The sequence below is a fragment of the Bison bison genome, unplaced genomic scaffold (genome assembly GCF_000754665.1).
Source record: "Bison bison bison isolate TAMUID 2011002044 unplaced genomic scaffold, Bison_UMD1.0 scf7180017864291, whole genome shotgun sequence".
In the NCBI taxonomy this organism is placed as follows: domain Eukaryota; kingdom Metazoa; phylum Chordata; class Mammalia; order Artiodactyla; family Bovidae; genus Bison; species Bison bison.
Genome location: NW_011494863.1, coordinates 221,972 through 238,084, shown reverse-complemented (window position 1 = coordinate 238,084; position 16,113 = coordinate 221,972). Strand labels below are relative to the sequence as shown.

At 40.2% G+C, this 16,113-nt stretch overlaps 1 protein-coding gene and 1 pseudogene across 4 annotated transcripts in view; one reads left to right on the top strand and one right to left on the bottom strand.

The window, feature by feature from the left end:
* Window positions 1-16,113, top strand: part of SIL1 (SIL1 nucleotide exchange factor) — a 250,768-nt gene that overhangs the window by 179,507 nt on the left and 55,148 nt on the right. The window lies entirely within an intron of this gene.
* LOC104996177 lies at window positions 13,649-15,300 on the bottom strand (annotated as a pseudogene).

Below are 16,113 nucleotides of genomic sequence, written 5' to 3'. Positions count from 1 at the left end.
TCCAGGTAGATGTTTTTAAATCTTTTAATTAAGATATGTAATTTTCCACTTAAGTATTAAATATCTTTTGTTATCCTTAAGTACTTTACAGGATTTGGTATTGTAAATAAGATTGTTTTCAAGTTTTCATTTTCTAATTTGTTGTTGCTATTGTTTGATTTTGTATCTAACAAATTTGCCAAAGTCTTATCTCTTCTAATAGTTTGTCTGTGTTTCTTAGTAGTTCTTCCTAGACAGTCATGTCATTTTAAAATAACAGTTTTCATTCTTTTTCATTATCCTCATTTGTTCTTATTGTAGTTTTTAGCATCTTTAATACAGTGTTTATTAAAATATTAATAAGAGGCATTCCTGTCTTATTCTTGTCTTTAGAGGGAATGACAATATTTTACCATTAAATACTACATTTATTATAGGCTTTTAATAAGCTAAAAAATTCTCTTCTTAGTTTTCTGGGTTTTTAATCATGAATTTGTATTAGATTTTATTGATAATTTCTTTTATCTGTAGAAGTGACTGTATGATTTTGTTTCTGTTCATTCACTGATGAGATGAATTGTATTAGGAGTTTTTCTACTATTCTACATGACTATGATATATTTTTATCTTTAATATTTTGTTTGACTTAGCTTTTTACTCCTTAATTTAGAATTTTAAAATTTGTGATTATAATTCAGGTTAGTCATATGATTTTTTTTTATTATACTAGTCTTTTTTTATGAGAGAGCATTTATTTTATTCTTATAGAAGCCTTAATGCTTAATAATGATCTAAATGTGACCTTAACAATATTAAGGACTTTGTTGTTCTTGTGGATTACAAAATATAAACTTGACTATTTTTATTATTTATTTATTTATTTTTGACTGTGATGTTGCAGCATGCAAGTTCCCCAACCAGGGGTTGGACCTGTGCCCCCTGTAGCTGAAGCACAGAGTCTTAACCACTGGCTGCCAGGGAAGTCCCTAATTATTTTTATTGAGATAGATATTAGGACTCCACAGACGAAGAGCTCTAAAAAATGCTTTTTTCCCCCGCAAGTATCTCATTTTTGTGAGAGAATACCATCAAAACCAATCAGATTTATATAAACTCAGATATGTTGTTCAAGTATAAATCCAGAGAAAACTATGACATTGAAAGAGTTATCAGAGCTTACTATAAAATTTTACTTGGCATAGGTAACAGGCAAGGTAAGCTCAAATTTAGTGTTTGTCATACTGTTCTTATATGTTTTGTATAAAGCTTATAGTGATGTCATAAAAGGATATGAAATGCTTTCCTTTCCTTTCTAATGTCTGGAACGTTTTGTACCAGATGGGGTTATCAGTTCCATAAAGTCTTGATGAAACTTACCTGTAGAACCACCTTGCTTGACATATTTTTGTGTGGGTAGATTTTTTTTTTAATTTCATATTCAATTTCATTAATATTTAAGTCTCTTTAGATTTTATATCTCTTAAAAATTTTTTTTTATTATAGTGTCAGGGGTACAGCAGAGTGAATCAGTTACCATTGTTCAGTTGCTAAGTCATGTCTGACTCTTTGCGACCCCAGGGACTGCCGCACGCGAGACACCTCTGTCCTCCACTATCTCCTGAAGTTTGCTCTAATTCATGTCCATTGAGTTGGTGATGCTACCTAACCATTTCATCCTTGGCCACCCCCTTCTCCTTTTTTCTTCAATCTTGCCCAGCATCAGGGTCTTTTTCCAGTGAGTCAGCTCTTCATATCAGGTGGCCAAAGTATTGGAGCTTCAGCAACGGTCATTCTAATGAATGTTCAGGGTTGATTTCCCTTAAGATTGACTAGTTTGATCTCCTTGCAGTCTGAGGGACTCTCAAGAGCCTTATATCCACTTTTTTTTAAGATTCTTCCCTTGTTTAGGCCATTACAGAGTATTGAGTAGAGTTCCTTGTGCTATACAGTAGGTTCTTATTAGTTTTCTATTTTATATATAGCAGTGTGTATATGTCAGTCCCAGTCTCCCAATTTATCTCTCCCGACCCTGTAACTGCTGGTAACATAACCATATGTCTGTTTTCTACATGTGTAACTCTACTTCTGTTTCGTAAATAAGGTCATTTGTACCCCCTCCCCACCTTTTTAAAGATTCCACATATAAGTGATATCATGTGATATTTGTCTTTCTCAGTATGACTTACTTCACTCAGTATGACAATCTTTAGTTCCATCCATATTGCTGTAAATGGCATTATTTTGTTCTTTTTCATGACCAAGTAATATTCCATTGTATATATGTGTACACATCTTCTTTATCCATTCCTCTGTTAATGAACATTTAGGTTACGTCCATGTCATAGCTATTGTAAATAGTGCTGCAATGAACTTTGGGATACATGTGTCTTTTTTTTTTTTTTTTTTACATGTGTCTTTTTAAACTGTTTTACTCTGAGTATATACCCAGGAGTAGGATTGCTGGATCATAATGATTGTTTTGTTTTTAGTGTTTCAAAGAACTTCCATACTGTTCTCTATAGTGGTTGCACCAACTTACATCCCCAGCAACAGTGTAGGAGACTTCCCTTTTCTTTGTACCCTCTCCAGCATTTATTGTTTGTAGATTTTTTGATGATGATCATTGTAACTGGTGTAAGGTGATACCTCCTTATAGTTTTGATTTGTTTTCTGCGCGGGCGCAGGAGGGCCTAGAGGAGCTATCCCACACTGAAGGTCAGGAAGGGCGGGCTGTGAGGAGATACCCCTCGTCCAAGGTAAAGAGCAATGGCTGCGCTTTGCTGGAGCAGCCGTGAAGAGATACCCCACGCCCAAGGTAAGAGAAACCCAAGTAAGACGGTAGGTGTTGCAAGAGGGCATCAGAGGGCAAACACACTGAAACCATACTCACAGAAAACTAGTCAATCTAATCACACTAGGACCACAGCCTTGTCTAACTCAATGAAACTAAGCCATGCCCGTGGGGCAACCCAAGACGGGCAGGTCATGGTGGAGAGATTTGACAGAATGTGGTCCACTGGAGATGGGAATGGCAAAAACTTCAGTATTCCTGCATTGAGAACACCATGAACAGTATGAAAAGGCAAAATGATAGGATACTGAAAGAGGAACTCCCCAGGTCAGTAGTGCCCAATATGCTACTGGAGATCGGTGGAGAAATGACTCCAGAAAGAATGAGGAGCCAAAGCAAAAAGAATACCCAGCTGTGGATGTGACTGGTGATAGAAGCAAGGTCCGATGCTGTAAAAGCAATATTGCATAGGAACCTGGAATGTCAGGTCCATGAATCAAGGCAAGTTGGAAGTGGTCAAACAAGAGATGGCAAGAGTGAATGTCGACATTCTAGGAATCAGCGAACTGAAATGGACTGGAATGGGTGAATTTAACTCAGATGACCATTATATCTACTACTGCAGGCAGGAATCCCTCAGAAGAAATGGAGTGGCTATCATGGTCAACAAAAGAGTCCGAAATGCAGTACTTAGATGCAATCTCAAAAACGACAGAATGATCTCTGTTTGTTTCCAAGGAAAACCATTCAATATCAAAGTAATCCAAGTCTATGCCCCAACCAGTAACACTGAAGAAGCTGAATCGAACGGTTCTATGAAGACCTACAAGACCTTTTAGAACCAACACCCAAAAAAGATGTCCTTTTCATTATAGGGGACTAGAATGCAAAAGTAGGAAGTCAAGAAACACCCGGAGTAACAGGCAAATTTGGCCTTGGAATACGGAATGAAGCAGGGCAAAGGCTAATAGAGTTTTGCCAAGAAAATGCACTGGTCATAACAAACACCCTCTTCCAACAACACAAGAGAAGACTCTATACATGGACATCACCAGATGGTCAACACCAAAATCAGATTGATTATATTCTTTGCAGCCAAAGATGGAGAAGCTTTATACAGTCAGCAAAAACAAGACCAGGAGCTGACTGTGGCTCAGATCATGAACTCCTTATTGCCAAATTCAGACTTAAATTGAAGAAAGTAGGGAAAATCACTAGACCATTCAGGTATGACCTAAATCAAATCCCTTATGATTATACAGTGGAAGTGAGAAATATATTTAAGGGCCTAGATCTGATAAATAGAGTGCCTGATGAACTGTGGAATGAGGTTTGTGACATTGTCCAGGAGACAGGGATCAAGACCATTCCCATGGAAAAGAAATGCAAAAAAGCAAAATGGCTGTCTGGGGAGGCCTTACAAATAGCTCTGAAAAGAAGAGAAGCAAAAAGCAAAGGAGAAAAGGAAAGATATAAACATCTGAATGCAGAGTTCCAAAGAATAGCAAGAAGAGATAAGAAAGCCTTCTTCAGCGATCAATGCAAAGAAATAGAGGAAAACAACAGAATGGGAAAGACTAGGATTCTCTTCAAGAAAATCAGAGATACCAAAGGGACATTTCATGCAAAGATGAGCTCGATAAAGGACAGAAATGGTATGGGCCTAACAGAAGCAGAAGATGTTAAAAAGAGATGGCAAGAACACACAGAAGAACTGTACAAAAAAGATCTTCACGACCCAGATAATCACGATGGTGTGATCACTGACCTAGAGCCAGACATCCTGGAATGTGAAGTCAAGTGGGCCTTAGAAAGCATCACTACGAACAAAGCTAGTGGAGGTGATGGAATTCCAGTTGAGCTATTCCAAATCCTGAAAGATGATGCTGTGAAAGTGCTGCACTCAATATGCCAGCAAATTTGGAAAACTCAGCAGTGGCCACAGGACTGGAAAAGGTCAGTTTTCATTTCAATCCCAAAGAAAGGCAATGCCAAAGAATGCTCAAACTACCACACAATTGCACTCATCTCACACACTAGTAAAGTAATGCTCAAAATTCTCCAGGCTTCAGCAATATGTGAACCATGAACTTCCGGATGTTCAAGCTGGTTTTAGAAAAGGCAGAGGAACCAGAGATCAAATTGCCAACACCCGCTGGATCATAGAAAAAGCAAGAAAGTTCCAGAAAACCATCTGTTTCTGCTTTATTGACTACACCAAAGCCTTTGACTGTGTGGATCACAATAAACTGTGGAAAATTCTGAAAGAGATGGGAATACCAGACCACCTGACCTGCCTCTTGAGAAATTTGTATGCAGGTCAGGAAGCAACAGTTAGAACTGGACATGGAACAACAGACTGGTTCCAAATCGGAAAAGGAGTTTGTCAAGGGTGTATATTGTCACCCTGTTTATTTAACTTTATGCAGAGTACATCATGAGAATCGCTGGACTGGAAGAAACACAAGCTGGAATCAAGACTGCTGGGAGAAATATCAATAACCTCAGATATGCAGATGACACCACCCTTATGGCAGAAAGTGAAGAGGAACTCAAAAGCCTCTTGATGAAAGTGAAAGTGGAGCTTGAAAAAGTTGGCTTAAAGCTCAACATTCAGAAAACGAAGATTATGGCATCTGGTCCCATCACTTCATGGGAAATAGATGGGGAAACAGTGGAAACAGTGTCAGACTTTATTTTTCTGGGCTCCAAAATCACTGCAGATGGTGACTGCAGCCATGAAATTAAAAGACGCTTACTCTTTGGAAGGAAAGTTATGACCAACCTAGATAGCATATTCAAAAGCAGAGACGTTACTTTGCCAACAAAATAGTCAAGGCTATGGTTTTTCCTGTGGTCATATATGGATGTGAGAGTTGGACTGTGAAGAAGGCTGAGCGCCGAAGAATTGATGTTTTTGAACTGTGATGTTGGAGAGTCCCTTGGACTGCAAGGAGATCCAACCAGTCCATTCTGAAGGAGATCAGCCCTGGGATTTCTTTGGAAGGAATGATGCTAAAGCTGAAACTCCAGTACTTTGGCCACCTCATGTGAAGAGTTGACTCATTGGAAAAGACTCTGATGCTGGGACGGATTGGGGGCAGGAGGAGAAGCGGACGACAGAGGATGAGATGGCTGGCTGGCATCACTGACTCGATGGACGTGAGTCTGAGTGAACTCCAGGAGTTGGTGATGGACAGGGAGGCCTGGCATGTTGCGATTCATGGGGTCGCAAAGAATGGACACGACTGAGTGACTGATCTGATCTGATCTGATCTGAAGGTTGTTAAATGTATATAGATTCAGGATTCTTATAACCTCCAGATGCACTGTGCCTTATGTCAGTATGATTATTTTTATCCCTAAAAAGTCATTTTTACCATAAAGTCCATTTCATCTGATATTTATATATATATCAGCTTTCTTTGCTCTTAGCATTTTCTCGGTATATCTTTCTCCATCCCTTATTTTTCTCCCATAGTATTTTGGATATATTTTTTCTTTTTATAGCATATAGCTAGATTTTGTTTTGTTAATTCAGTTAAATACATTTGCTTTTTAGTGGGTGAATTTAATAGAGTCCTTTTATTGTGACTTGTTGACATAGTTGGATTAATTTCAGCTATTTGTTTCAGTGATGACCTTTAAGTTTTTAACATGCTTAATTGGGCTGCTGAAGTGTACAGTTTTTTTACCTTCTCTCAAACAGTATAAGAACTGTTAAGAATGCTTTAATTCTGATTTCTCCGTTCTCTGTGATTTTGTTGGCTAATATTTTATTTCCAACTTGTTTTTAACCAACTTTATTAAGTAGTCATTATTACCATAATCAGTGCTAATATTTTAGAGTTCATGCTTGTTCATATTTACCTATATGTTTATTGATTCCTTTGCCTACTTTTTCCTTCTGGAGATCAATTTCTCGAATTATTCTTTCATCAGATGTTGACCTGGTAAGCTTTTTTAGATTTTCCTGAAACTGTCATCCTTTTGCTTTCCTTGAATGATACTGTATCTAGTTATCCTTCTGGTATCTGTTGTTATTGATGGAAAATCTATTGCCAGTGTAACAGTTTTTCCTTCTGTAGGCAATCAGTTTTCCCTTGATTGTTTTAAGGTTTTTCAGTTGTATTTAATTATTAGCCATTTTTACCATTATATATCCAGGGAATTTATTTTAATTTATCCTGTTTGGCTCTCAATATGCTACTTCAACCTTTAGATTTCAGTTGTGGAAATTTCCTGATTTATTGTCATTTCCTGGTTTGTTGGCTTTCCCCTATACTTTTCTCTTCTCCCTAATCTTTTATCAGGATTATATTGGACCATGTGTTTCTAACATCTCTTAACTGTTATTTCATATTTTTCATCTCTTCATCTCTTGTGCTTCTTTCTGAATGACTTCTTCCACTTTATTTTCAGATGAATTGATTCTCCAGTAGTGTCTGGTGTGTTTATTACATCCATAAAGTTGCAATTTAAATGGCTATATTTTTCATTTCTAGGGGTTTTCTTTTTTCTTCAGTGACATCCAAAAGTTTTGATATGTATTACTTTAGTGTTCATTCAAGATATTTAAAAATTTTAATTATGACTTGGTTCATTATTTATATTTAAGTGTATTTCCTTTGTGTGTGTGTGTGTAGCAGAGTTTTATTAAAGTAAGAAAAGGGACAGAGAAAGCTTCTGATATAGACATCAGAAGGGGGATGGAGAATGCCCCCCTCACTAGTGTTAGCAAGGGAGTTATATATTTTTTAATTAGTTATTACAATAAATCGAAAGAATGTCTGGAGGTTGTAAAGATCTAACTAGACCCACTCCCATAATTTACATTTTAAGATAACGGGATTAGCCAGAAGGTTTTCAGGAAGGAGAAACTGTCCTTAAGCAGGATACATTGTTGTTATATAATCCTTGGTGGTTTAATCACTAAGTAGAGTGTCCCACTTTTATAACCCCATGGACTGTAGCCCGCCAGGCTCCTCTGTCCATGGGATTTTCCAGACAAGAGTACTGGAGTGGATTGCCATTTCCTTCTCCAGTGCATCTTCCTGACCCAGGAATCGAACCCCGGTCTCCTGCATTTCAGGCAGATGCTTTACCTATTGAGCTGAGCAAAGCCCATATAATTCTGAGTACAGAGTTTAAACTGAGTTGTTTGTTGTGTAACCATCAGTTCCGGGCTTAAAGAAAAAAAATGTTTTATTTGACTGAGACTAAGGAATGTAGAGAAAAAAAGATGTTTGTCCTTTCCTCCTCCTTGAGAATTCCAGACCCCTATCTCCTCCTTGAGAGCCCCAGACCCCTTTCTCTTCCTCGGGGACCCTGGGCTTCTTATCAACCTGCCTAGGAATTGACTCTCTCATTCCCCCCTTTTCTTATAGGAGAATTATGTTGCCAAGGGAAAGGGGTGTTGTTTTCATTCCATAACTACTTCCTGCTGAGATGGGACACTGTCCCTAAATTGTTGAGGCAACATATTCTCCTAACCCTCATATTGAGGGTCTCTGATCCAGAGGCCCCAAGTAATAGTTGGAAGAGGTTGTGGCACTCGTAGGAGCTTGGACAACCATTTTTAACCTAAAAGCTTTCAGATGGTTAGAAACAAACCCCATTTTACAGTTACAGATGTAAGGCAAAATAGTCATTAAACCGAGTTAAAATCTAATCAAAATTAAAAGTTACATTAGGTCCATAGTTACATCAATCCATCTTAGCATTGTTAGATGTCATCACAGAGTTGAAGAAAGTCCTTTTCCTTGAAGCGGAGAAACCCACGTGGGAAGTCTTCAGTTGAAGAGGAGGGGAGTGCTCTGCAGACCCAGAAATTAGATGGATTGTGGAATGCAGCATAGGAATGAGTCCAGGACAGGAAGGCGCTGTCTTAAGGGTCAAATGGCAGACTCAGGACTTTGAGAGTCAGCAGAAGCAAGCCCACCTAGATTCTCAGGCTCATCTTGGTTCCTGGCTCAAACAGCGGCTTGTTTAACTCAAAGGCTGGGTCAGGAGTTAACCTCCCGGTAATGTCTGTTGAAAAGCTAAAAGCTGAGTCACATAGTTAAATTTTAAGGCTTCAGGATCTATGACAGTCAGTTCAGTTCAGTTGCTTAGTTGTGTCCAACTCTTCGAGACCCCATAGACCGCAGCACACCAGGCCTCTGTGTCCATCACCAACTCCCGGAGTTCACCCAAACCCATGACCATCGAGTTGGTGATGCCATCCAACCATCTCATCCTCTGTCGTCCCCTTCTCCTCCTGCCCTCAGTCTTTCCCAGCATCAGAGTCTTTTGAAATGAGTCAGCTCTTTACATCACGTGGCCAAAGTGTTGGAGTTTCAGCTTCAACATCAGTCCTTCCATTGAACACCCAGGACTGATCTCCTTTAGGATGGACTGGTTGGATCTCCTTCCAGTCCAAGGGACTCTCAAGAGTCTTCTCCAACACCACATTTCAAAAGCATCAATTCTTCTGCACTCAGCTTTCTTTGTAGTCCAACACTCACATCCATCCATGACTACTGGAAAAATCATAGCCTTGACTAGATGGACCTTTGTTGGCAAGGTAATGTCTCTGCTTTTCAATATGCTATCTAGGTTGATCATAACTTTCCTTCCAAGGAGCAAGCATCTTTTAATTTCATGGCTGCAATCACCATCTGCAGTGATTTTGGAGCCCCCAAAAATAAAGTCAGCCACTGTTTCCACTCTTTCCCCATCTATTTTCCATGAAGTAATGAGACCGGATGCCATGATCTTTGTTTTTTGAATGTTGAGCTTTAAGCCAACTTTTAACTCTCCTCTTTCACTTTCATCAAGAGGCTCTTTAGTTCTTCTTCGCTTTCTGCCATAAGGGTGGTATCATCTGCATATCTGAGGTTATTGATATTTCTCCTGGCAATTTTGATTCCAGCTTGTGCTTCTTCCAGCCCAGCGTTTCTCATGATGTACTCTGCATATAAGTTAAATAAGTAGGGTGACAATATACACCCCTGATGTACTCCTTTTCCTATTTGAAACCAGTCTGTTGTTCCATGTCCAGTTCTAACTGTTGGTTCCTGACCTGCATACAGGTTTCTCAAAAGGCAGGTCAGGTGGTCTGGTATTCCGATCTCTTTCAGGATTTTCCACAGTTTATTGTGATCCACACAGTCAGTCTTTGGCATAGTCAATAAAGCAGAAATAGATGTTTTTCTGGAACTCTCTTTTTTGATGACAGTATCATGCTTTTTCTATGACAATATCTGTGCACAAAAACAGTCTGTCATAGAGAGTCCCTTCTTTTGGGGCGGGGCGGGGAGTTGCAATTTGAGCCCTGATTAAAGCTATGGGTAGAACTGTAAACTGACTGTCTTGTGTTTCCTGAGTTAGCTTACATGGGTGTCTTTTAATAATGTCATTAGCCTTTTAAACTTTTTTCTGAAGAAAAATGTCTCCAGGAATAGTGTAAGTGATATTCTATTCCTAGAGCTTTTGATACCACTTGAGTTACAGCAGCTTTAAAGGTGGAGCATTGTTGCTCTGAACTTTAGAGTTTAAGATCCCACTTATATCATGAGAAGTCAGTACAGTAAGATTTTGCCCATTCATTAACCTTGGGCTTTAGTGGATACTGCTTTTGATGTGAAAATAGGTGAGTGTCTTGAGCTTGATAATGACAAGAACAGCATTTTGTGCTTGACCCACAGCTTTTCCATCAGCCCACACTTTAGGATTTACAGTTTGTTCCATTAAAAAGAAATGGTTCCATATTCATGAAAACAGAGGCCTTGACCTTGTTTAGTATATCCCTCCCTAGAAGGGGTGAGGGAGACTCTGGTATGATTAGAAACTCGTGAGAAAACAGCACAGAGTCCCAGTTGCCACTTAAAAGATGACGACATAATAATGTTTGGCTCATCCAGACAGTCCCATTACAGTACTGGATCAGGAGGAAAGCGGACCAGGGGCTTCAGTGAGCACAGAGAAAGTTGCCCCAGTGTCCTAAAGAAGCCAACTGATTGGCCCTCCACAGTTATTATTGGCCCTCCACAGTTCCTCAGGTGTAATTAGGATGGGAGCTTGTGTGGGGACCCCTGAGCACCTTCAGTCCAGATTATCTTGTGATTCTGACCCTTGGGGCCTACACTTCAGAGGGCAGTCTCGTCTCCAGTGTGGTCCTTTGCAGACTGGACCTGGAGCTGGGGGCGGCTTAGATGCCTGAGGGAAATCCCTCTTGCGATGCCCCTCCTTTCCACAGTAATAACAAGTCTGTCCCTTTTCACCTGGGTCCCTCTGGGCATTTTTCTCAGGCTGTTTCTAACAGCAGGTGTAACAGCCATTGTTGGGGCTTCAGTCTTTTGCCTGCTTTTTTGCCTCGATTTTTCCTCCTCATATTCTCTATCATAATATACCGTCTGAGCCAGCTGCAACAGTTTTTCTAAAGACTGATTTGGTGCAAATGCTTGTTTTTGTAACTTACGGCAGATATCTGGAGGTGACTGAGTGAGAAGTCTATCTTCCTCCTCCTGCACTTTCAAGATCAACATCAGTAAACCCGTGGAGAGCCTCACTTAGTCTATCTAGGAATTTACCAGGAATTTCCTTCTCTTCCTGTTCTATGTCAGCCAACTTAGCATAAAGTGTTAGCATGTGCTCACTTGAGTCCTACAAGAATACATTCAGCAAAGTTGCTCTGTTATTGGAACCACTTGGCTCCCAGTAGGAAGGAGGGCTATTTCATGTTCCCTCTTTCCCCTTGTCTCACCCTGAAGCCATTCATCTCCAAAATTGTAGCTTCCCCCAAAGCTAGAGCGCTCGTGTCAGGAGTCAGTGTCTGTCCCAAGACATAAATTAAATCTCTCCAAGTAAGCTCATAAAGTAAAGTTAGTCCCGTAAAGGCTTCTATGTACATTTTGGATCCTCTAAATAGTCTCGACTGCAATTGGGACTGTTTGAAATTCTATCAAGACTGAGGCAACCCCTCCTAGAAGGGTGCCCTGATTCTCAACCTGTTCCATTGGGAGCCCCAGGTAAAGGGGCAAAGTAGGAGAACAGGAGGCAGCTGAAGGTTTCACACTCAAATCTGCACTCTTAGGACATAAGTCTGGCATGTCTTTCAGAGAGATAAAGAGCAACACATATGGCACTTCTATCCATTTCACTTATTTTCTACAGAACCGGTCTAGTTGTAACAGTAATAATTGAGATCCTTCAGCAGGTCAGCAGCATTTCCTGTCTTCCAAAGAATACTGTGGCCATTCAGTATCACAGAAGAAGATCAGGTGTGTCTTTTTAAATTTTGGGGATTGAACTTGTCCCAGTTTTTTTAAATACATTTTAAAGAAGTGGTTCTGAAACTGCTAGCTCCCATCTGTAAGAAAAAAGCAGCATCCACAGCCGTGGTTTTTTTCCACCAGAAGCATCCTTCCCTGCTCTAGATGGGGATGTAGACGGACTCTCCACTGAAACTTTCCTTCCCTGGTTGAACTTAGTCGGTCCCTTACCGACGCAGGCGTCTTACTCATCCCTTCAGTTTCTACCACTAAGGTCGGGTGGAGATGGCACCAGGGGTAGACCTGATGGCATCCCAGATTGACTTACTTCCATGCCACCAAGACATTTGTTTGATTTGCCCTTTGCTCTGATGCCACCCAGAGTGTAACAGAGTAGCTTTCCTGGAATGTTTCCCAAGCTAGTACTACTAGGGGAAGCATCCATCTTATGTGTGCATATGTTCATTCCTGAGTACAGTCCTGACTGCAGTAGAAGTGGCGAGTCATAAAGGGACGAACAGCAACCAAGATGTCCCTCCTGAGTGTCACCACACCAGTATATGTGATAGCAAAAGAGATGGTGGAGGGTTAGCCAGTGAAGAAAAAGTGATTTTTGTTCTTGAGCTATTAGGGCCAATCCTTCCAGTTCATTTCCACAGATTCCACATAAGGAATATCCAAGGAGTTGAGACAAAAGCCATCAGAGAGCCTCCTCTGATCCATTAAGAGCTAGTGCTACCAAAGGAAGAAGCCCATTGCATTTCCAATCTGACCAGATCCTTCAGTTCCCATTCTGTGTACTAAAAAACCTCATGGTCAACAGCAGGGCTTCTATGCACATAGATAGGAGACACAGCCATGACAAAGACTCACTTTCAGGTCGCTGGCCCCTGAGGCAGGCAGCCAAGAGAGTAACCTCTAGCCTGAGAGACGTTCCTGGAGCTAGAGCTCTGCCTCGCTCTCAAACATGCTCCTGTAACTTTCTGCTCCTAGCAAGGCTAGGTGCTTCCGTACATGGGATCTAAGTAAAAGTACATAGTAACAGCATGGATCACAGTTCCCCTGAAAGTCTATGATCTGACAAATTAGGTTAGTAGTTGCAATTCCCCACGCAATTACAAAATAATCAGCGACCAGGAAAAGATGACTGAGAAAGGAAAGTTCGGTCCACATGCTTTGCCCATTTCTGGTCACTCCCCTTGCAGGGACCTTGAATTTCTCTTGGCATTGGCAGGTCGGTATAAACTCCCGACAAAGCTCCCCTTTTGGGGGTTGCCTTCAGTCATTACAAAGTCATTACGAAGGCACCGCACAGGACGTGTCATTCATTCACACAAATACACCATAGAGTTAGTAAAGTAAATCAGAAAACTTGCATACTGAGAAAGCAGAGAGGCTAGAACTCTGAGTGTTCTTACCTTGTTCTGAACATCCCGGACAAGCCCCCAAGATGATAGCTTACGTTGAACGCTGTTGGATTCGTGATCTCTGAAGAAGAAGATTTAGCTTTGGGACCAGGGACCAGGCTTGATCATTCAAGAGCTTTTGTGTAGCAGAGTTTTATTAAAGTAAGAAGAGGGACAGAGAAAACTTCCTACATAGACATCAGAAGGGGGATGGAGAATGTCGCTTAAGTGTATTTCTCAATTTCCAAATGCAACAGAAAGTTCATAGTTATGTTTTTGTTAGTAACATCTATCTTGTGGTTAGATAAATACTTTTATAATTTCAGTCATTTGAAAATAATTGAGACTTTCTGTTAGTGTATGATCAGTTTTTATAAGTGTTCACATGTGCCTGAAAAGAACATGTATTCTACTTTCAGATTATGAGCCTGTCTGCCTTTCCCTTTCTTCCTCCTTTCTGCCCCTCTCTTTCCTCTGGATATGAAATTTTATGATGACATTTGTTTTCTCTTAATGAATTAAATGTATTATTCCATTCTGCCTTCTGTTGTTGCTGTTAAGAATCTGGCTATCAAGTGATCACTCTTTTGAAAATAATCTGTGTCCCTCAATCTCTGCCTATTTTTTTTATATTGTATGTCTTATCCCTACAAGGCAGCCAGGGTTGGGGGTTGCCAAGCTGCAGCTGGGTCAAAGGACCTTCCTCCCTCAAGGGTGGGTCTGCCCCCTTGGGGGCTGGTTTTCAGGCAGACCATCATGGGCACCGGTGGAAGGCTGCTGGGGCACAGGCAGCAGGCTTGGGTGAGGGCATCACACTGGTAGAGCTCTAGAGGTAACACGGCATGTTGTTCTGTACCACCAGGGACTCTTCCATGGGACCATACCATTTCAGCACACAGCTGTTCTTGTCAATGAGGAACTTGGTGAAGTTCCATTTGATGGCATTTCCCAGCGTCCTCCTCCCCTTGGGCTGAATTTTCATGCACTTCCACAGAGGGTGGACATCATCCCCATTCACACAGATCTCGCTGAACTTAACCAAATTTGATGCTGTAGCCATGGCGAACTTTTTGATCTCAGCATTGCTCCCTGGCTCCTGCCTCCTGAACTGGTTGCAAGGGAAGGGCAGAATCTGTAAACTACACTCTGCGCATTGGCCGTTCATGAGTGTAATTTACATCCGTCTTGCCTCTTTGCAAGGTCACACTGGTGACTATGCATACTTAGCCTGGTGCTTATCCAGGTTAACCACGCTCTCGTCAATGTTCTTGACTGAGAATTCCTACATGGATTGTACCCAGTGCCAGATGTCACAGGACACATACATGGTGCTGACCAGGAGCAGGCAGGGCCCCACAGAGTAGTGCCAGCTTTAGCAGGTGGCACAGACAGCTCCCAACTGTCTACTTTTAAGATTTTCTGTTTTTATGATTTTTTTTTTTTACTTTCCCATGATGATGTATTTAGGTGAAGATTAAAAAAAAAAAAATTCCTGCTTGGAGTTTGTTGAATTTATTCAATCTGGATTTGTGTCTTTCATCTGTTCTAGAACATTTATAGCTATTATAGCTTGAAATATTGTCTCTGCCTGTTTCTTTTTCCTATCTTTTTGAGATTCTAAAGAAACATATGTTAGACCTTCTTATCCAGTAGTCTTTCACATTTCTTTACCTGTTTTCCATATTTCCCCTATATATGCCACTTCTGTTGAAACCTCAATAGTTTTGTGCAGCATGTCTTCTGGTTTACTTGTTTTCCCTTCTACTCTGTCTAATCTGCTATTGAATCTGTCCATTAAATACTCAGTTATGAATTTATAGTTCTAAGTTTTAGAAGTTTTATTTGTGTCTTGTCAAAGTTTGATTTATTCCTTTCTAAAATTTCCTATTTGCTGCAGAAATTTTAAAGGATGTCTTTTATTTAAAACTAGTATACGTATTTTAAAATACATATTTTTACAATTCCAGGTCTTTTTCTGCCAATTTGCATCAGTGGTACCTTGTTTCCTTATAAGCTTGGTGGTTGTTTTACTGTACTAGTCATTATTATTAAAAATTATTTGTAGCAGATTTGAGTTCTCTTCTGCCAGGTGCCTAGAGGTAATTAACGATATGGAACCATGGCAAATCAAGTTCACAACTTGAGATTTCTTAGTCTGCCCAAGAGATGTGAGTCTAGATTGTAAACCATGTGGAAGCAGATTGTGACTTCAGTTTTTTGGGGTCAGCTTTTTCTTTTCCTTTTTCCTTTTCCTTCCCTTGCCCTGTGCTCCCCACATAGCTGTTGCACTGAGTATTGCCAGGGCAGTCTTTCTAATTCACCTTTAAGCTAGGAATTCAAAAGACTAAACTCTCAGGAAAAGGTGGGGAGAGTTCCCACTTTGGGTGGCTCTAGACTTTGACTTTATTCTCCTTTCCCCACAGGGCTGCAAAACCAAAACCCAAGTTGAATGAATCAATGAATGCTGCAGGGTTGAGTGGCTTTCATACTCTGGTTCTGTTTTGTCCCTTCCTTAGCTTTTGGTTTTGTAGTTCCTAAACATTTTGTTGCTTTTTTGATGCTTTTAGTGAATGTATTTTTATATTCAGGTTTTTTTGTTTTCAGAGTGGTTTGATCTGAATAATCTAACTCACTATTATTGGAAATGATTTGGCCATTGATTTTTTCAAAAAAATACTGCCTA